The sequence below is a fragment of the Canis lupus genome, chromosome 23 (genome assembly GCF_048164855.1).
Source record: "Canis lupus baileyi chromosome 23, mCanLup2.hap1, whole genome shotgun sequence".
Classification (NCBI taxonomy): domain Eukaryota; kingdom Metazoa; phylum Chordata; class Mammalia; order Carnivora; family Canidae; genus Canis; species Canis lupus.
The window spans coordinates 12,110,901-12,131,985 of NC_132860.1; the positions used below are offsets into that span (position 1 = coordinate 12,110,901).

A 21,085-nucleotide genomic window follows, 5' to 3' on the forward strand; every position below is an offset into this window, starting at 1 on the left:
TTGAGGGATGCTGCGACCCCGACACATCTTCGCACATCCTTTCAGGAAACCAACCTCGGGACTTCCTCAGGGCAGCTCTCTCAGCTCCTCAGGGGTCACGCCACGGCCCGCGGCGCTCTTGGGGAACGGTGATTGGCCCAGGGATGGGCACGTGACTCGCCCAGAACCAATGGGAGGGAAGACGCTATTGCGGAGAATTCTGGGACCGAGAGGCCCGCTTTCACTCTCGGCCTGTGGAGGCTGCGCCTCGGGGGGCGGGGGTTGTCGGCGCCATGGCTCCGGTTCCAACGGTGAGAAGTCTGGAAGGGAGAGAGGGCCGACCGACCGACCGACCGAGAAGAGCGAGCCCTGAGGATGGGGTTGCAGCGCCCGCCGGGCTGCCGCTGAACCCGCGCTCAGACTTTTCCGTTTCGCCAAGCCAGGTAATTCCCTCAGCAGTAGTCAGAGGCTTGACTCTCCTGAGGATGATGTTGTAGGTCCAGATACTCAGAAATCTAAGTAAAGGAAATAGCTTCACATAGTCAAATGATGGCAGGCTTCGTAGCTGGGGAGACTTGGCTTCCGATTACGGCTGTGTCAACGAGCTGTGTGACTCGGGTGAAAAAATAACGGAATTTTTCCGAGCCTCGGGTTTTCACCTTTGTGAGGTGGAGATGATACCTGCCTTTGGGGTTCACAAAGGCTCGAGGCGGCCCACGCAAGTCCCTTGGCTTGGTGACTGACCAGCTACGCCTTACACACGCGGCACCTTAAGAGGAGCATCTCCCCGTCCTTTGCCCTTCTCCGGCAATCCCACTTCTCTGGACTTTGGAGTTGTCCTTAGAGGCATTTTTACATTTGTTTGTTTGTTTGGGCTGTATCAGAATATTTTTTCTATTAGATTGTTTATTTTTTCTTATTATTAAGGGTAATAAATGCTCATTGAAGGAAACAAGAGCATATGGAAAAGGGAGGAAATAAAAATCACCCAGTGCCCCACGAGTCAGAGTCAACAACTGTTGCCATATGCAATACTGAGGTTGTTTATAACATACAATTTTGGCCACGTTCCTTTGGTCTTCCAAAGGTTAACGGAGGTGGTTGTGGAGCAATATGCATAAAGACCGTGGAGCCTATTGGGAGAGGAGGAGAGGATGGAGAATCGGACCATGTTCCATTTGAGGAGATGGTGCCAACTGAGATTAGTGGGTAGGACAGGGGCCCTGTATTGATCTGCAAGTGACAGGGATCCAAACAAATGGTAGTTTAAAAAACATAAAAAGGAAGAGGAGGACAATAAATTATTTCATTCTCATGTACAGACCTTAGAGGTAAGTAAGGCATTGGCTGATACATTTTTCTGCTCCTTTATGCTCCTTCCAGTTCATGCTTCTCCATCCCTAGAATGTGGTTTTTGTGTGAATGATCCAAGGTGACAGATAGAGCTCTGCACAGCATATCTGCATTCCAAGCAGAGGGCAGATGAAGTGGTGAATAAAGAGGGGAAACGGCACCCCAGCTATTGTTTTAAAAAGGCTTAAAGAAGTTGTCACCCTTCTGCTTACATCCTGTTGGCCAGAGCCTAGTTTTAGGGCATAATACCTTTCCTCAGGAGTACCCGGATCCTAGGAGGAAGGACGGAGGCATAGAAGGAGAGAAGGAAATTTCTTAATGGAACTTAATGTTCTACATTTAAGAATGAGAGATTCAGAGTAACTTAATGGCAGTCTTATGCTCTGGGTTACCTAAAAGTGTTTTCATCTTTATTTTATGAGAAACAAGATGACATACAAATAACTTAGAGACAATTTGTGTTGAATGTTTTGCCCCATCTCTAACCATGTTCTTGTTCTACTGCCGTGGTTCGAGAAGAAATTGAGGGAGCTGTAGCTCCCTCATGTGATTCTCTGCCTGTCAAAGGGCAGGGGGTACACATGTGAATAGAATCCAATTAGTCTCTGTTTCTAGAAAACAGACTCCACTGGGGAAATTCTTGTGTTGGGTGCGGGGTAACCTTGTCATCCATTGGCCTTGGCCTTGGACCTGTGAACTGGTTTGGTATATGGAAGATCCCAGAATGTCTGCCTTGGAGCAATTTGTAGTTGGCCAAATACCCAGGGAACAGAGCTTCCATTCTATTGCTTAATAATCTCTCTTCCTAGCCCTATGATGTGCTTCGGTCATCAGGTCTCATCTGATTGACCTTATGGCCACAATTCATTGTCTGTTCTGCCTGGAGACAAGCACAAGCAGTGCAGAGTTCAACTGGACAAGACCCCAGAAGTTCTTGCAAAGCTATTTTGGACCTATTACAGCTCACTGGTAGGTGAGAGGAGGCTCTTGGAATGTCTCATTCTGGGGGGATTCAAGGCCTATATCCACTCAGCAAAAATTTGAACCTATGCTGAACATTCAGCTCTTCCCCAATACCCACCCACCCTCCACATTCACTTATTAATCAACTGCAGTGTTCCAGGGAGTGTGTGAGGTTGGACAGGAATGGTTTGGTTCTGACAGTCATTTGGTGATTGATTAAACATCACTAATTCCTGCCCAGAGCTGGGTGCTGGAGGAGTAAAGGGAAAGACAGAGCCTCTACCTTCAAAATCTAGCAAACTGATGGAGGAGCCAGACATGAGAAGACAAAAGAACACTCAAGTATTATTGGGCCTGTGATGAGACGGGAAACCATGAAGACTCAAAGGAAAGAGTTCTTATTTGAGTCTTTGGACTGGAGGAGGAAAGGAACTAAAAAGGCTGCATTAAGAAAATGATACTCAAGTTGAGGCATGAAAGAGGTGTTGGTATTTCCTGGGTGGCTGAGGAGGAGGAGGAAGGGAGAAGTAAATGGCATTGTTGCAGAAGGAACAGTCTGGGTGATGTCTGTAGCATCTGGGTATGGCTGGGGCACGGGAATGATGCTGGCTGGGGACAATGAGAGGCAGGACAGGAGTAGGGGAGCTAGGAGGAATGAGAGGACCTTGTGGGTCTGGGTAGGAGTCAGGGCAGCAGGGAGCTCTGAAAAAGAAGAGGGCTAAGGATGGGTAGGGGCCCCCAGGGTCAGTGGTGCCAGCTCAGGGCAAGCAGGAGGCCAGGTTACTGGGCCTGGATGTAAGGGCTGTGGGAGGAGGGCAGGGCTACAGGGCCAGGAAAAAGGGCCAGTTCTTGTGGTCTGGGGGTCCAATGGAGTGTCTGGGAGCTGCAGGTGGGTCTGTGGATGGAAGTCTGTGAGGACTTGCACTTTAGGAAGCCAAAATGAGTCCATAAAAGGAATGACTCCATGATCAGCTTCACCCCACCTGGCCAGCTCTTCTGGACAGAAAGGATAGATCTCTGACTGGTCTCCTTTACTGTCAGATTCCTGCAGTAGGGACAGCATTACATGGACATTTAGGACCTGGGATTGAATTAGAACTACAGCCTACATGACTTCACTGAGCCTCAGTCTCCTCATCTATAAAATGGGAATAGTAACAAAATCAGCTTCAAGGTACTGTGATGATTAAATGATTATTTGGTACGTGGTTGGCAAGGAGACTCAGCCTGGCAGACTGTGAGGTGCTAATAGAATCCAGGTCTTAGAGAGGCAGCCAAGAGACAGGGGGCAACGCTGACTTCCTGAGGGTCAGCAACAGCCACATCCCTCTGCCGGTCCCATCCACTCAGGAAAGCCAGCCTCTGAGGAGCTGGCGGTGCTGGGTTCTGTGTGCAGGCTGAAGGCTGTGCTGATTGAACTGCCTCCTTCACTAATCAGGCTGCTGCTGTAGACAGAGTAGCTGGGCCTGGGACACACTCGGTAATCAGTGTGCATTCTTAGCACTGCAGTTGAATATTTTAACTAGGAGCTTTCCTCCCTTGGGCTGTGTGAGGCACATTCATGCATCAGCATGGGACAGGGGTTGCCAGGGCAGAAGGCCAGGAAGCACAAGAGACAGGCTTGTTTTTTAGGACTTTAGGCAGTGAAGTGAGTTCCAGATGGGCAATACATTCACCTGTTTGCTTCATAACTCAGATATCCAAGTGGCCAGTCACTCTCTTTGGGCTTATCTACTTAAAGGTAGAAGGTGTAATAGTAGCCAGTTACCTGTCTGTCTACCCATCTACCACCTCATCCATTTCTTCTATCCATGCATCTCCCTGATCCACCCATCTACCCATCCATCTATCCACTGACCCACCCACCCACTCATCCATCCATCTATCCATCCATCAATCCATCCATCAATAATCTGTTCTTCTTGGGGCTCTTACAGTCATTCTTACTATTCTAGTAAGATACAGTGGCCATCACTCTGATTGCTCAGAGGAAATTTCCACCCCATCTGCATTTCCCTGAGGCTCTCTGGGGAGTATTTACTTGTGGTGGTTGTTGCTTGTCACTACTTGTGTGAGCTGCAGTTGTGGGCTTCTCTCATACTCCCCTTGCTTCTCTGGCTCCCTCTCCTCCCTTCACAGCAGCTTGCTCCAGGCATGGGCACAGCGGCCTTCCTTACTCTCCTAGGCTCCGCTAACATAAAGTTGTCATGGGGGAATGAATTACATTGAGGAAATTGTGTCCCTCAGAGGAAACCTAAATTTGGACCCCCATTTCAATATTCCCCCAGCCCACTATATGTGGTACATCATAAGAAGCTCTTTGCCTGCCTCTTTCTCCCTGGTGCTAGGGGCCGCTGTCCCTGGGCTGGGCGAAGGAGGGGTGCTGCTGCTTCTACTCATCTCAGGGGCTTCTCTCCTTCTCTTCTCTGGGCCTAAGGCCATTGAAACTTCTCCCTCCCAATCATTAGGAATAACAAAACATAACCAAAGGAAAAACTGCCACTTTTAACATTAAAGAAAAAAGTACAGATATATGTCCATGGGGCAGACTCTTAATAATTATTTTGTAAAGAAGTTTTTTGATAAAAATGCAAAATTTCTCTAACCTATACTATTATATCAACCCTGGGGCCTTGCCTTTGTAAAACCAAAAGGCCACAAGTTTGGGGGTTTTTTCCCTCCAAGAAAGAGCAGTCTTTCCCCCAAGAAGAATTAGTTAGCCTGGTCTAATCAGTTTAGTGTAATCTAAATTCTAGATTACAAAGCTGACTACATCCTTCTTACTTTTTTTTTTTTTTTAAAGATTTTTAAAATTTATTTATTCATGAGAGATAGAGAGAGAGAGAGGCCGAGGCACAAGCAGAGGTAGAAGCAGGCTCTATGCCGGGAGCCTGATGTGGGAATCGATCTCGGGTCTCCAGGATCAGGCTCTGGGCTGAAGGTGGCACTAAACCGCTGAGCCACCCAGGCTGCCCTCCTTCTTACTTTTATCCTGCTACCCTCTCACACACTCATTTGTCCTCCCATCCAGTATTTGCGCACTTTTTTTTTTTTTTTTTCATTTCTAAAACAGATATTTACTGTGCACCTTCTAAGGTCCAGGCTTTGGGTATTGAAGACATAGCTGTGAATAAAACTGACACAGCTGAGTCTTCATGGAGCTTACAGGGAAGTGGAAGAGGAGATAGTAAATAAATACATAATGCATATTTGAACAGAAAGAAATGCTGGAAAGGAAAAGTGCATCTAAGCAGACTTCCATCTAACTGGCCATTTATTTCTTGTCTCTTTTTGCTCATTCATTCCTCCATTGGCAAATACTGATTTAACATGTCTCATTTGTTTGGCACTAGGCCAGGTGCTGGAGACCCAAATACAAAAAAAGACTTTGGCCCTTCCTTCAAAGAAGGCACAGAATGATGGGTGGGAGGAAGTAGGTAAATATCTAACAATGATACAGAGGGGCTGGAACCAGAGCAGAGGTGTTTGGGGTTCACTGGAAGTCAGAGGAGGAAACAGCCACTGCTTGAGGGAGCCAATGTTGCAGGCTTCCTGGAGCAGGTGTCATCTAACCAGAACCTGGAGGATGGGAAGGATGTTGCCAGGCATAGAAGAGGATGGGAATTTTGAGGGCAGAGAGGAGAGCAGGCTGTGGGATCTGGGGTTCTTCTGGAGTTGGGTGGAGTTGCTAGTTGCCAGAGAGTGTATACAGGAAGAAGTGGCAGAGGAAGCTGGGGCAGTGCCTTGGCTTTCAGGACTCCCCCTACCCCCAAGAAGAGCCTGACAACTGTGCCTGCAAAGGGGCACAGAAACGGGGCTAGGGCTGTGAAAGACAGAGGCAAGAGAGAAAGAGGCTGCCTCTGCGGAGCAGGAGAAGAAACATGTTCAGAAGCCTTTGGAGGCCCCGACCCCTGCACTCAATACCTGCTGGGGTGTGTTTGGCTTCTGTGTGAGAAGCCTGTTGCTGAAGGTAAATTCTCCCCAGTTGCCTGCACTTACCTCCCAGCATGCTGATGAGTGTAGAGCCTCAGGAGATGCCAGAGCCTGTTATTCAGTGTTTGTTGAGTGGAGCAAGGCTAGGTGGAGGCACTGCCAGTTAGAGGCAAGGATGCCAGGGCCAGGTTTGGCACCTGGCGCTGCAAGACCAGCAACAGGCCTAGGTAAGGAAGAACTAGGGGCAAACCAAGAGCCAGGACCTCTGTCTAAGAGGAAGGTGAACATACTGGAGTGAAGACCAGGGAAGGCAGTGTTCTGAATATGACAGGTCAGTTCCCAGAATTCTTGGAAATACCCAGTAGAGTAGCTCATGTGGCAGGGTGGTAATGTGAAGCATTTACTTCTGCATTTTGACCTGGAACCTTCCCTCTTTAGGCTGCTAGACATGAAAGAATGCTTTCTGGGTAATGTGATTTCTTTTTTCTACATGAGAGGAGATTAAAGCAAAGCAAAACAAAAACATATTTCCTTGTGCTGGAAAAGGAAATGCTGGAGCATATGTTAAGGTACAGCCTACATTAGGGGAACAAAGAGGGTTAAAAATGCAGGGTCATAAAGAAGATGGAGTTGACTTCATTCTCTGACTTCATTCTCACATAACAGTCCTTAGACAAGACTATGTGGGCAGTTCTGTTCCATGAGGACTCTCAGGGGACCCAGGTCCCCTTTCCTGCTGCTCTACCACCCACAGAACAGTCTCCTCCCTGCACAGTCAGATGTGGGCACAGATACACCATGCCTCAGCATGTGGGAAGGGAAGGAGCACCCTAGGAGGTTAGATTGTTCAACAAAATTTCCCTTCTTCTTGATCTACCTCCATAGAGGGGAGTAGACTTCCTCTCCCCAGATCCAAGTTTAGGCCAAGAAGCATCCTGAGTTTCTGTTTGATTTTCTGGGAGCTTGTGATCTCAGGCATGAGCTGGCTTCTCAGGAATATGGGTGCTGAAATGAAACACGTGAAAGAGACCTGAACTTGTCCCCCAGCTGGAAACAGAGCAGCTGCACAGAGCCTGTCAGCAAGATAAAAATAATATTCATGTTTGTGTGCCTCTGAGGTTTGGGGTGGTTTTATGCAGTATTATTGCAGCCAAAGCAGATTGATATAATGTATGGACTGAAGGCAAACAATTTTCTTTTAAACAGGCATGAAGTTCAAAAAATCTATTTCTCCCACATTTTATTTATCATGTGACCATACCTAGCTGCAAGGGAGGCAGAAAGATAGAAGTTAGTCAATCCTGTGCCCAATTTAAAAGAGAATATACAAATGGCATTAAGCACATAAAAATAGCTCAGTAATCAGTAGAGAAATGCAGATTAAAACCATAATGAGATGCTCCTAAAGTCACAGTAGAATGGCTAAAATAAAAAGGGTTGATCAGACTATGTGTTGATGAGGAATTCTCACACACCACTTGTGGGAATGTAAAACCTACAGCCACTTCGGATGATAGCTTGGCAGTGTATTAGACGGTTAAACATACGTCTGCCATATGATCCAAGTAATCCACTTCTATGTATTTACCCAAGAGAATGAAAGCCTAGATCTACACAAAGACTGATATGTGAATGTAGCAACTTCATTTGTAACAACTCCAGACTGGAAACAGTTGAAGTGACCCATCAAAAAGTGAATAGATAAATAGATTTTGGTACATCCATACAGTGGAGTACACTTCACAGTGAAAGGGAACGAACATGGATGAATCTCAGAGCAGATCTACTGAGTGAAAAGAAGGCAGACAAAAGAATACATACTGTATGAATCCACTTATGCAAATTTTTAGAAAACAACATATAATCTGTGGTGACAGATCTTTGGTTGTCTGTGGATGAGGGACATGGGAAGGGAGGAACAAGGAAGGGTCTACAGAAGGGCATAGAACAGCTTTTGGAGTGATAGAGTCATCATCTTGAATATGGTGATGGTTTCATGCAGATAAATATGTCAAACTCCTCAAATTGTGTACTTTATATACAATTTGTTATATATCAAGAATATCTCAATAAAGCTGCAAAATAAACAAAAAAAGCTCTTACTATGGGAGGAGCAGAGATTGGATCTTGGCAAACAACTGGTAGTCTCTCCCATGGAGGGGAGAAGGGGTATTTAGATGCTGGTGTGGGTCTTGAGTCCTCCCTGGGGCTAACTGCCCTTTTGAACAGGTTTGGGGGTTGAGAGTAGGAGAGTCTCATGTCCCATCCTGCATTGAGCCCTGGGTGGCAGGAGCCTTGTTGGAGTTCCTGGGGCCCGTGAAGGAAGCATGGGAAAGATGTGGCCACAGAGGGGAGAGGGTAGTAGTCACAGCCACAGGGCTTGAGAGAGCTGCTCCCAGTCTTCCTGACCCCAGTGGGACTAGAAGGGCAGGAAGATTTTTACGAACCCTTAATCTTAATTAAGAATTAAGAAACAGATGTCAAGATGAGAGGTGGTAGCAAGCTGCACTCTCAGCCCTCACTTCCCTGGGCTCCAGTTGCACGATATTTGGAGTTTGGGGTGGGTGGTCAGGGTGGGGGAATTGAAGGAGGAGGATCACCTTTGTTTTGCTCTTGTGTCAAGACTCTGAGCATTTGACTGGACACGTCTTCCTCTGAAGTAGAGAAGGCTCATATGTCCCAAATCTTTGCTCCTCCCATTGTGAGCAGGCCTTCCTGCCATATCTTTGACTTATTAGAACCTGACCCAGAGCCTTAGAACTATCTAGCCAACCCATGGATTCCTAAGAAATACCAAATGGGCATTGTCCTAGGCTACTACATTTGGAGATACTGTATTAACACATAACAACTAATGAATAACAGTGACTAAACCTAACCACTCAGCTGTGAACAGTTATTTCAACCAACACTGTCCCCTATCTTGGCCCTTTCCTTAAGTTCTGGGGATCTTCTGGACAGTAGAAGCCAGAGAAGGCATGGCCCCACATGCACCGCTATCACTCTTCTCTGGGAGTCTAAGGGGGCAGCTGGCTCAGCATAAGCCACTGCAAAGGAAGCAGAGTCATGAAAAAGCAGGGAAGCAGCGAGGACGTGAATTCCACTCAGGGAAACGCACGACTTGATTACTACTCAACATTTGCGGTACCCAGATACTCTAATTAAGAAAAAGGTCAATAGGTTAAATAAGTAACTTAATCAGAAAATTATGCAAAGTGCCACAAGTCAAACGTATTACACAGCCCTTAAGATCGATACAGTATGCAAATCGATCGCCCTCGATCAGGGCAATTCAGCTACTGGAAGGTGGAAGTAGAGGAGGTTCAGGAAATGCAGCCTGAGCTGGAGAATGTGGGTACCTGGCACCCCGGAGTATGGTGAGGAACCTGGTGACTAGTGAGGGGAGTGTAGTTTCTCATGTGGAGAATGGTGAGGGGCACAGGGCATAGAGTATGGTTTTGGAGATGCACAGACTTGGGCTGGAGTTCCAGCAGAGCTGTGTGGCCTTGGGCAAGCCACTTAGCCACTCCTCCGCACCCCAAGTTTCATACTAATACTGGCTTGTCAAGTTCTAGGAAGGTTAGATTATCAGCTCTGACCTTTGTATGTGTATGAGTAAGTCAGAGCGAGAGCATGAGAGTGAATGTGGGTTAGGGGTTTGTGGTCCTGTGCCCAGTGAGATTTCCTTCTTGTCTGCCACTTGCCTTCCTCTTGCCAAAGCCCTGCAGCCAGAACACTTGATCAGAGACCAGCAAAAGGCCTTTAAATGCATTTGAGGGGATCCCTGGGTGGCTCAGCGGTTTAGCGCCTGCCTTTGGCCCAGGGCGCAATCCTGGAGTCCCGGGATTGAGTCCCACGTTGGGTTTCCTGCATGGGGCCTGCTTCTCCCTTCTCCTGTGTCTCTCCCTCTCTCTCTCTCTATGTCGGTCATGAATAAATAAATAAATAAAATTTAAAAAAAAATAAGTAAATGCATTTGAGACAGGTTTTTCAGCAGAGGGTGATAGGCGGCATGTCTGGAAACATTTTTGGTGGTTATAATGGGTGGGGGTGGGGATGTGCTACTGACATCTAGTGGGTGGAAGCCAGGGATGTTTCCTAACCGTTCTAATACACAGGACAATCAATCCCCCATAGCAGAGAAGTATCCAGTCCCAAGTGTCTAGTGTGGAGGTTGAAAACCCTGACTTAGGAGGAGTGAATAGCTCATGAGAGAAAGCATGGGATGGCTGAATGATCCAGGGCATAATAGGCGGCAAGAGCCCTCTGTGGTGATCGGAGAACCTACTGACAATAACCTGTCAGAGCTTTGGAACATCTGACCAATTAGTTCTGGTCACTTGGCAGGGGCCCCTTCAGAGCCTGGGCCCATGAGAAGAAAAACAGACTCAGAGAGGATAGATTTGCTCAAAGCAGTCCTGCCAGCAGTGCTGCAGGGGTCGGCCACTAGATAGCTCTTCCAGGCCTGGGCTGGCCCTGGGGGTGGTGGTGGGGCAGCTGTGGGGAAGCTGCCCTGGTCTGGCATTCCCTTGCAGCCTGAAGGAATGTTGTAGAAATGGACCCTTATTTGGGCTTGTTTTTAATTCCCTAGGAGCTTTGGAGCTGCCTGGCTTTTCCCAGGCTTTCCTGCAGCTTGAGGGAGAGAAGTAGGACCTTGGGGACTGTCCCAGGCCTGGTGTGGAGAGAAGGGCACCCATCCCCCACCTACAGTATAGAGCTAGAGGTCCAAGCATTACTTTTGGTTTGCAGGAGGCCTGTGTTGCTGCTGGGGTCTCCGAGAAGAGATGTTTACCCTAGAAGCCGCCTCATGGCACCTAAGGTCCCTGAGGAGTACTCTTCTGTAGGGTGACTGACCTGGGGGTCCTAGCTGGGTCCTTGAGGGGACAAGGGCTGGAGGAGATCAGTTAAGGTCTGGAGAAAATTGCAGAAAGGGTGGTATTGGGCCATGAGACCTCTTCCCTTCATCCCCTTCCTCTTCTGATATCTAGTCATTTCAGGCTGCACACCTTTCTGGTTCTTTTTTTTTTTTTAATTGGAGTTCAGTTTGCCAACATATAGCATAACAACAGTGCTCATCCCATCAAGTGCCCCCCCTCAGAGCCTGTCACCCAATCAACCCCACCCCCCGCCCACCTCCCTTTCCACCACCCCTTGTTTGTTTCCCAGAGTAGGAGTCTCTCATGTTCTGTCTCCCTCTCTGATATTTCCCACTCATTTTTCTCCTTTCCCCTTTATTCCCTTTCACTATTTTTTATATTCCCCAAATGAATGAGACCATATAATGTTTGTCCTTCTCCTATTGACTTATTTCACTCAGCATAATATCCTCCAGTTCTATCCACGACCTTTCTGGTTCTTAACTCATAGGCAGTTAGAGCTGCCACGGAGTCCTCTTCAGTGGTACAGTTACAGCTGGGGAAACTAAGGTCCACAAATGGTTAGGGTTTTGTCCACGGCCTTGGAGTGAGTCCACAGGCCAAAAATGGTGCCTAGGACTCCTGACTTGAGTCCAGTACCAGAGTGTGAGTCTCCCCACTGCCTCTGCTCACCCTTCTCATGAAAAGCAACCTTCCAGAAGGGACTCTGTGTTAGTTATCTACTGCATTGTAACAAATTATTCCCAAACCTCAGCAGCTTAAAACAATGAACATTTCTTATATAGTTCCTATGGGTCAGAAAATCAGGCAGGCAGAGCTTAGCTGGGTCCTCACAGGGATCAGGGTCTCTCACAAGGATGCTGTTGGCATGTCAGCTGGGATTGCAGTCATTTCAAGGCTCTATGGGGGCAAAAAATCTCTTCCAGCCTCACTCACATGGTGGTGACAGACCTTGCATCCCCACTGGCTATTGGCCAGAGACCTCCTTGCCAAAACAGCTCTACATAGGAACTCACAACATGGTACCTCAGCAGGAGGGTGGAGAGAGAGCAAGTAAGAGGATGAACAAGGTAGAAATAGAATTTTTAAAACATTCATTCATTCATTCCATATGCTGTACTTTTCATCCCCTTAACTTATCTTACAACTGGAACTTTGTACCTCTTAATCCCCTTCACCTATTTGTCTATTTCCCCCTCCTCCTCCCCTCTGGTAACCACCAGTTTGTTCTCTGTATTTATGAGTCTGTTTGTTTTTATTTTATTGTTGTTTGTTCATTTGTTTCAGTTTTTAGATTTCACATATAACTGAAATTATGTGCTATTTGTCTTTTTCTCTATGACATATTTCACTTAACATACTACCTTCTAGGTCCATCCATGTTGTCATGGATGGCAAGATTTTATTCCTTTTTATGGCTGAGTAAGAGATGTAGGCCCAGATCTAGACCATTCTGTTGTCTATATATACTACCTATTTTTTTTTATCCATTCATCTATCAGTGGCATTTACATTGCTTCTATACCTTGGCTACCATAAATAATATTGTAATAAACATAGGGGCGCATATATCTTTTTGAATTAGTGCTTTTGTTTTTTTCTGGTGAATACCCAGTAATGGAATTACTGGATCATTTGGTATTTCTATTTAAAATTTTTTGAGGAACCTCCATACTGTTTACCACAGTTACTTAGAATCTCTTCTTTTATAACCTATACTTAGAATGACATCTCATCACTTTTACCATATTTGTTAGAAGTGAGTCATGAGGTCCAATCAACACTAAGCGAGGAGTTACAAAAGGGTGTGATAACAGGAGGCAGGGATCACTGGAAGCCATTTGAGAATCTGCTTCCTGCACAGCTAATTGTTCATTTACTTTCAGACTCTTTGGGGAAATCCCAATAAGTATGATGATTTAAGTGGAGCTGGAGCTTGGGGTGGGATCCTCTTCTCTTGTCCATGCCCCAACCCCAGATCTAAAGCCTCACCTGAGATGAAGTCCAAGTTTCCAGTTGTACTACCTAGATTTTAAACTCATCAAAGAAAGGCCAGAGCATTTGGATATGGGTCAGAAATGTCAGGTCCCTACTCTTAGTTCACAAATGTTCTTATCTGTAAAACCACGTTGGAGGATTTCTGATGAAGCATTCTTTTATGTTGAAACTTTCTCTCACTCTAAGGACAGAAACTCCCATGTTCCTGCCTTCCCTTAACCTTTCCTGGAATGCCACACCTAGAAGATGGCTGCGTATCAGGGAAGGGTTATTGCATTTCCAAATGAGTCTGGAGGGAAGGAGGGGTCATTGTGGTATGAAGGTACTGGAAGCTGGGCCTAGATCTCTATAAACGTGACACCCACCCAGGCAGCTGCCCTAAGTGGCCTAGCAATGGTGCCTGGGCTCCCTAGAGGTCAGGGAGGGACCCAGGCAGAGAAAAGTGAGAAGCTGCATGCTCAAGAGGGCATGCCCTTCAGAGGATAGAAGGCTTTCTTCCCCCCCAGAGCATGAGCCATATCCCAGATTTGCTTCTTTGTCTCTGCCTGGCTTCCCCTGCCATTGCCTAGTCTTGGCATTTCTTGCCTCATCTCCTTACCCACACCTTGTGCTCAGCCCTTTCTCAGCACCCCAGCCGCCGACACCAGCCCTTGGGACCACAGCTAGTGCCTTAGCTGTGGAGGATAATGGTGTCTTGGGGAGCATGTGGGCCTGGGCTACCACATTCAGGCTAGAACCCCCTGCTTGCTGGTCTGAGGGCAGGGAGGAGGCAGTAAAGGCGCTGCAAGCATCTCAAATTCATTTCTAATTCACTTTCCTTCTGAAGTGGTTTTGAGGAAGCGCGATATCTGAAAAGGCAGCTAATGTAGGCCCTGTAAATAGTACATCCAAGGGCTGTAATGGAGGGAGAGAGAGAGAGAGCAAAAGATGGATTAAGTGCCCACCTTGGGCTTGGAAAAAAAATCCTTTTGATCTCGCAGCACTGCACAATGCCCTATTACCTTGTTGGCTTGCATCAGCCAGAGAGAGGATGTTTCTTATTGTGATTGCTACAAATTGGCACCTGTTTCCCGGAGAGTAGCTTTCTCCTGAATTAAGTAGAGCGCCCGGCTCCATCCCAGGTGATAAGGACCTCCTATTAGTGGGTAATGTCAGCCGAGCCACCTCTAGTCCGCCTTTGCCTGCCTTGAGGAACCCTGGCTAGCTACACTCTCTGAGTGCTGCCTCATAGGCCCAGGGCGGCTGGGGGCACCTCTGCAGGAGCTTCATCTTTCCTAGCCCAGCCATGTGCTCATCTCTTCCCCCAGATCTTTCTAGTGGCTACAGTGGGCCACACAGAGCTACTTGGAAGCATAGTGCTGACCTTCGAATTCATCGTCTTTCTCCAAACTTGGCCTTCCTAGATTCTCCCTTGTATTTAATTATTTAATTAATTCAGCAAATATTTACTGAGCACCTACTACGTTCCAGGCACTCTGATGGGTGCTGGAGATACAGCAGTGAATGAGACAGCTCTGCCCTCACAAGGCCTATGGAGTAAAGTAAGGATCCTTATGATTACATTGGCCTCATCAAGATAATCCAGGATAATCTCCCTCTTTTTTTTTTTAAATTTTTATTTATTTATGATAGTCACAGAGAGAGAAAGAGAGAGAGGCAGAGACACAGGCAGAGGGAGAAGCAGGCTCCATGCACCGGGAGCCCGACGTGGGATTCGATCCTGGGTCTCCAGGATCGCGCCCTGGGCCAAAGGCAGGCGCCAAACCGCTGCGCCACCCAGGGATCCCATAATCTCCCTCTTTTAAGATTAGCTGACTAGTAACCTTAATTCCATCTGTAACCTTATATCTCCTCTGCCATATAACCTAACAAGCTCACAGGTACAGGGATGAGGATGTGGGCATCTTGGGTATAGGAGATGATACTTTGTCCTACCTCTGAACTGGTCTCCCTGCCTTTACACTTGTCCCCCTATAATCCAGATTTTAAATAGTAGGCAAAGGGATCTTTTTTTTATTTTTTAAATTTTTGTTATTTGTATATGGTTAACACACACTGTTCTGTTACAGTTGTACTTTTCAGTGATTGAACATCTCTATATGTTATGCTGTGCTCACTACAAGTGTAGCATCTGTACCATATGGTGCTATTACACTATCATTGACTATATTCCCTATTCTGTGCCTTTTATCCTTGTGACATATTCATTCCATAACTTGAAGCCTGTACTTCCCACTTCCCACTTCCCTGTACCCATTTGCCCATCCTTCCAACCTCCTTCCAGCCACCAGTTTGTTCTCTGTATTTGAAGGTCTGATTCTGCTTTTTGTTTGTGGTTTATTAATTTCCTTTGTTTTTTTAAATTCCACATATAAGTAAAATGAGATGGTATTTGTCATCCTTAGTCTGACTTTTTTCACTTAGTATGATACCCTCTAGGTCCATGTTGTTGTAAATGGCTTTTTAAATGGCTATGTAATATTCCAGTGTGTATGTGTTTGTTTATACAAATACCCCATCTCTTCTTTCTCCATTTATCTATTGACGAACCCTTAGGTTGGCTATTGTAAATAATTGGCTATTGTAAATAATGCTACAATAAAGGAGGTGAGAACATACAGTGAGGGAAAGATATTCTCTTCAATAAATGGTGCCGGGGAAATGACAGCCACATTTACAAGAATGACATTGGACCACTTTCAAATACCGTATACAAAAATAAACTCAAAAATGGGTGGGAGACATAAAGATAAGACCTCAAACCATAAAAATTCTGGAAGACAGTACAGGCAATAATTTCTTTGACATGGACCATAGCAACATTTTTCTAGATATGTCTCCTAAGACAAAGGATATAAAGGCAAAAATAAACTATTGTACTGACTTCTCTGTACATAAATATAAAAAGCTTTTTGCACAGCAAAAGAAACCATCAACAAAGCAAAAAGACAACGTAATGAATGGGGAGAAAATACTTGCAAATGACATATCTGATAAAGGATTAATATCCAAACTGTAATAAGGATTTGTAAACTCAATACCAAAAAAATTCTATTGATAAAAAGGTGGAGGACCCCCAATAGACACTTTTTAAAAGAAGACCTACAGATGGCCAACAGACACATGAAAAGATGCTCAACATTGCTTACCGTCAGGGAAATGCAAATCAAAACTATAGTGAGGTATCACTTCATACCTGTCAGAATGGCTAGAATAAAAAAGGTAAATAACAGGTGTTGGCGAGAATGTACAGAGGGATCTTTTAAAAACATGAATCAGGTAATATCATTTTCTTGCCTAAAACCCTCTTGTTCTTAGAACAAGTTCAGAATTCATTACCTCCACCTGCAGGGCCTTGCAGGCTCCAGCCCTCTGCCCTTTTCCAAGCCTCACCTGCCACCGGGCACCCTGCAGGGCCTGAGCTCCTGGGAGTGACATGATACAGGATTCTTTCTGTATCCTCCTGTATTCTTTCTGGTTCCTCCTCTGTCATGTTTTAAGTTCTCAGCTTAAATATTTTGAGAATAGGTTCCCCTTACCTGTGGCTTAAGTGGGCACATCACAACTCTGATCATGGTCTGTAATTATTATGTGTTGGCCTGTGGAGGCTATGATGGCAGAAGCCTGACTTCTTTGTGTTCTGCTCAGGCTCCTGGCCCTGGGGCCTGGCACACAGTAGGATCCCAATGAATGTTTATTGATGAGTGAATAATGATACTCGCCATATATTACTGAGTGGACAAAAGCACTATGCCAAAGAATATGTGTAGTTCATAAGTGAGAAAAAAGCCCTATATGTGTGAAAGCCCCATATGTTTGCGCAACCAGAAGACTTCAGGAAGAACCAAATTTATTGCAGGGATGACCTCTAGGAGGGGAAGCTGATGGGGATACAGAGAGAAATGACTTCCCCTTTTTTTTTTTTTACTTCATACACTTGTTTAAAATATACTTTGTTATAAGTGCATCTAAACTATCTTTAAAGGGGAAAAGAGGGCAGCCCTGGTGGCTCAGTGGTTTAGTGCCGCCTTGAGCCCAGGGCGTGATCCTGGAGATCTTGGATCAAGTCCCACGTCAGGCTCCCTGCATGGAGCCTGCTTCTCCCTCTGCGTCTCTCATGAATAAATAAAATCTTTTTAAAAAAATAATAAAAAAATAAAGGGGAAAAAAGTAAAAGTAAAAAAACAAAAAAAATTTCTTGTAATAAATATGATCAAATGCCAGAGAAAGTAGACAAAAAATATATTTTTTAAAAATTATATCTCCTAAATGCCTCCCAGGGCTGTCCTCTGTCTCTCAGCATTGCTCCTGTGTCCCCCATGACTGGCTGTGATCTGCCCTGAGCAGACTCCAGGGGATCTGTGAAGGATGGGTCTTCAGTCAGATCTGAGCATTCTACCTCCTATATCACAGCCCTGGTGTCGCCCTATCTGCAGAACACAGGCTGAGACCCTGAGCCTAGTAGAGAGAGAGAGTGTGTGTGTGTGTGTGTGTGTGTGTGTGTTAAGGGGTTGTGGCTCATTGGTCCTGGAGAGTCTGGCCTGACTTTCCAGCCCTGTTTCTCATGTCCTTCTTACACTCTACAAGTAAGAACCCAGAGCCAGGGCCCTCTGCCATTTTGCCTTTTTAGGTCTTTGTAGCTGCTTTGCTTTCCACTGGCAATACTCTTCATGTTTACCTGGTAAATGACTATGCATCCTTTACTACCTGGATCTGCTGTGGAAGTTTCCATTCTGTACTTCCTGACTTATTCCTCTCCCCCAGCAGTGTTGGTCTCTCTCTTCCTGGGAAGCTCCTAGAAAGGATAGGAGAAATGTTCAGGGAAAAGCCTATGGCTCCACACTGCCCAATACTTGGTTCCAAATCTCAGCTTTACTACCTACCAGCTGTGACTTTGGGCAAGGGACTTAAACTGTCTGAGCCTCAGTGTCTGCATCTGTGACGTGAGTGATGACACTCACACAGTAGTGGTGCTTTTAAATGCAGGGACCTATCTGAAGCTCTCTTTTCAGGGCCCAGTACCTGCAAGGGGCTCAGCAAACAGTAGGCCTAAGGAGCATGTGGCACAATATGTCAGGACATGCAGTGGGATGTCTTGGAGGGCAAAGAAGCTTTTCAGAGGAAGCAGTGTCTGTGCTGAGTTCTAAAGGAAAAGGAGATGGCTCCAGCTGGTGGGTGGTACCAGGAGCATCAACCACACACAATGGGAGTCCAGAAAAGTGGAGTCATGGAGGAGAGAACGTGCCCAGTGGCCCAGAGGACTAAAGCCCCAGGCATCAGGCCAGTTCCCCGCTGGAGGGATGTGGGGGCTCGCAGCCTTTGTGCTACTTCAGTCCAAGCTGTTTGGGGTTTGGCGTGAACATACAATAGTGCCTGAAGAGGTGGCTGCAATTTTCCCCTTGAGCTCTCAGATGTCTTGAAATTGGTCTGAATAATTTTTTCCCCTCAAATTGTTCAAAACGTTCTGTTTCTGGCCCAAGTGCCTGGGTTTCCTGTTGCCTCATGGAAAGGGTCCTGGGGCAAATTTGGAGGTCTTGGGGAACTTAGTGAGTCAGGGCACCCTCATCCACGTGCCCTGCTTCTCTGCCAAGCCAGCACCCCAGGGGCTGGAGGGGCTGGTGGCCGATGGGTTCTAGCAGGCTGAGCTCTGAGGCCCCACACTCAGGCTGCGGCCAGCGCCTGTGGGCAGGCTGGGCTGCAGGCCAGTGAGGGCCAGCAGGAGCTGCCGGGAGCCTAGCCAGCTGAAGCCTGATACCTGGCTCCTGGCTCCATGGGTAGCTGCCCAAGAGGGTGGGATGGAGGCGTGGGCCTTCTCAGGCGGCCCGGCCTGGGGGCGGCTCTGCGGCTCTGTTTGTGTTGGCTCTAGTGGAGCAAAAGTGAGGAGCTGCCGATAGCATCCCAGAGCCCAGGCAGCCTCCAGAGAGATAGGGCTCGTGCTTCCCCAGCATGGGTGGGCATGCCGGCACACACTCGGCGGCATGCACTCTCACACACACACCATTCATCCATTAGCCCCCTTCCCAAACAGGCCTTGAAACAAACTCAGATGTGGACGTTCCCCTGAAGGAGAAGGTGGTAAGGAAGGGTTGTGTGTGAGCAGTAGATGTCCTAGGCCAGGGGACGTCACTAGGATTGTGACATCTGGGGTGGGCTGCAGGGATGTGGGAGCTGGCAGGCAAGAAGCTTTGGAGGGTGGGAATGCTCTGAGTATAGAAAAGTCCTTTCACAGTCCCAGCCAGCGTGTACCTCCCAGCGCTCTGTAGGTCTTCACTCAGAACTCTGCTGCCCGGTGACAGCCAGGCCACTGGCTTGCATGGCACAGCTCTGGGGCAGCGCTCACCCTGAGTGCCATGGAATAATGTCACTAAGAGTAAAGATGCTATTTTCATACAGTGGGGTCTAAACACACCCCCTGTGCGCAACAAAGTGACACAGAGAGCCCTGGGGACACACAAAAGGCTGCTGTGGGGAAGGGGAGACTAGCTCCCCCCCCCCCCCCCCCCCCCCCCCCCGAACATGGGGCTTTTATGCCATCCTGCAGGCGAAATTCAGGAAGTCAGGAAGTCAGGAATGTGTGTTCTTGTTTATTGTGCAGAAGAAAGGGGGAGGGTGGGGAGAGGGATCTTGTCCGTTGAAGCTGATAACCAGTGGATAGTACTGAGTTCTCTCCAGGGTGACTCGTCCATGGTGGCTTGTCTCTTCCTGAGAACCTGCCGCCTTCCTTTTCCTCCTTAGACCAAACACACCCAGGCCTCTGATTCAGGCCTGCCTTCTGCCTCGCAAGCACAGAAACCATCTCTGGCTAATTTGGTTAAAATGGTGATTTATTAAAGGATATTGGGAACTAACAGAATCCGGAGCCTGGAGGCCTACCAGCCAGAAAGAACACCCAAATCACTTTGTAGAACTGATGGATCTGGAGAGAGCCCTGTGGCTGTTGCTGCAAGGTGCTGATCCTACAGTGAACACTACGTCCATCACTGCCAGGACCTGGTACCACATTTCCCAGAACTTTAGTTCTGGTTCTTCTAGAACCTGGAATGTACTCCAGGCAGCATCTTTGTTACATTATTTCCTTTACATTCCAAGTTTGATGTGGGTGAGTCTGGTCACCAGAGTGAGGTCACAAGCTTGAGCTTTGGCTGCAAGGAGGCTGGGAAGGCAGGGGCCTGGCTTCCATATGAAGACGTGATCTTTGCCTGAAACCAAGACTTGGGGTTTCCTCCAAAACACAAAGGTGACAAATGACCACCACAGAGGTGTGCAGAGCCCATCTCAAAAGAGCAGCACAGAGGTCTTTTTCTTCCTTTTCTTTTCTCCTCTCCTCAGGGCATGGACAGTAAGTCTGAGATGCACAGATGCCTCAGCTTCCCCTCGTTTCCATACAGCTCCTCTGCCAAGACCTGTAGTCAGATGTCCTGACCTACTTTACCCTGGAAGTTACATCTGTCCTAGGGGATGAGGTTCAGCCCCAGCCCTCCCCACTCTGGTCCTCTTTCTTTTTATTTTTTTCTTTTTATTTTTTTGAGTATTTGTGAACTTGGGCACCTTTCAGCTTTGAGCATGGATAAAAGGCTTTCCTCTGCTCCATTCTATAGCTCAGGGGCAGCCTTGGGGTCTTTCAGGAGAGCAGAGGAGGAGGTATGCCCTCAGAGTCTGGTGAACCACAGCTGGCTCCCTCCTGATTGATACTGACAATAGCACACTGGCCCAGGTGAACATTCATCTTTCCTGATGGTCACGTGGAGGATGGCTAATAGCCCTGTTAGGTTGACTGACCCAACCTCCCCGTGTGGTCCCCCAGGGTAGACCCTTCCCTCAACTGGCTCACATAAAGATAGTCAGTGTTCTGGCGGGGAATGAGTCTCCCTGTATTAGAGGAATGTGGCCTCAGAGTACATCAGGTGTGGAATTGAACACCTACCCTCCTCCAGCACTTACTGGTGTAGTCTGTTCCTTGGTTTATACCACTGTCCCATGAT

General features: G+C 47.1%; 1 long non-coding RNA gene across 10 annotated transcripts in view; it reads left to right on the forward strand.

Moving 5' to 3' along the window:
* Positions 1-291: 291 nt before the first annotated feature.
* The window catches only part of LOC140614740 (uncharacterized), a 141,872-nt gene continuing 121,078 nt past the window's right edge, over positions 292-21,085 (forward strand). For 7 of the 10 annotated variants that reach the window (XR_012015526.1, XR_012015527.1, XR_012015523.1 and 4 more), the window contains exon 1: positions 20,198-20,340. This is a non-coding gene — a long non-coding RNA (uncharacterized lncRNA). Of the gene's footprint in view, positions 423-20,197; positions 20,341-21,085 lie in introns of those variants that run through there. The other 3 variants (XR_012015525.1, XR_012015522.1, XR_012015524.1) reach the window with 1 other exon arrangement.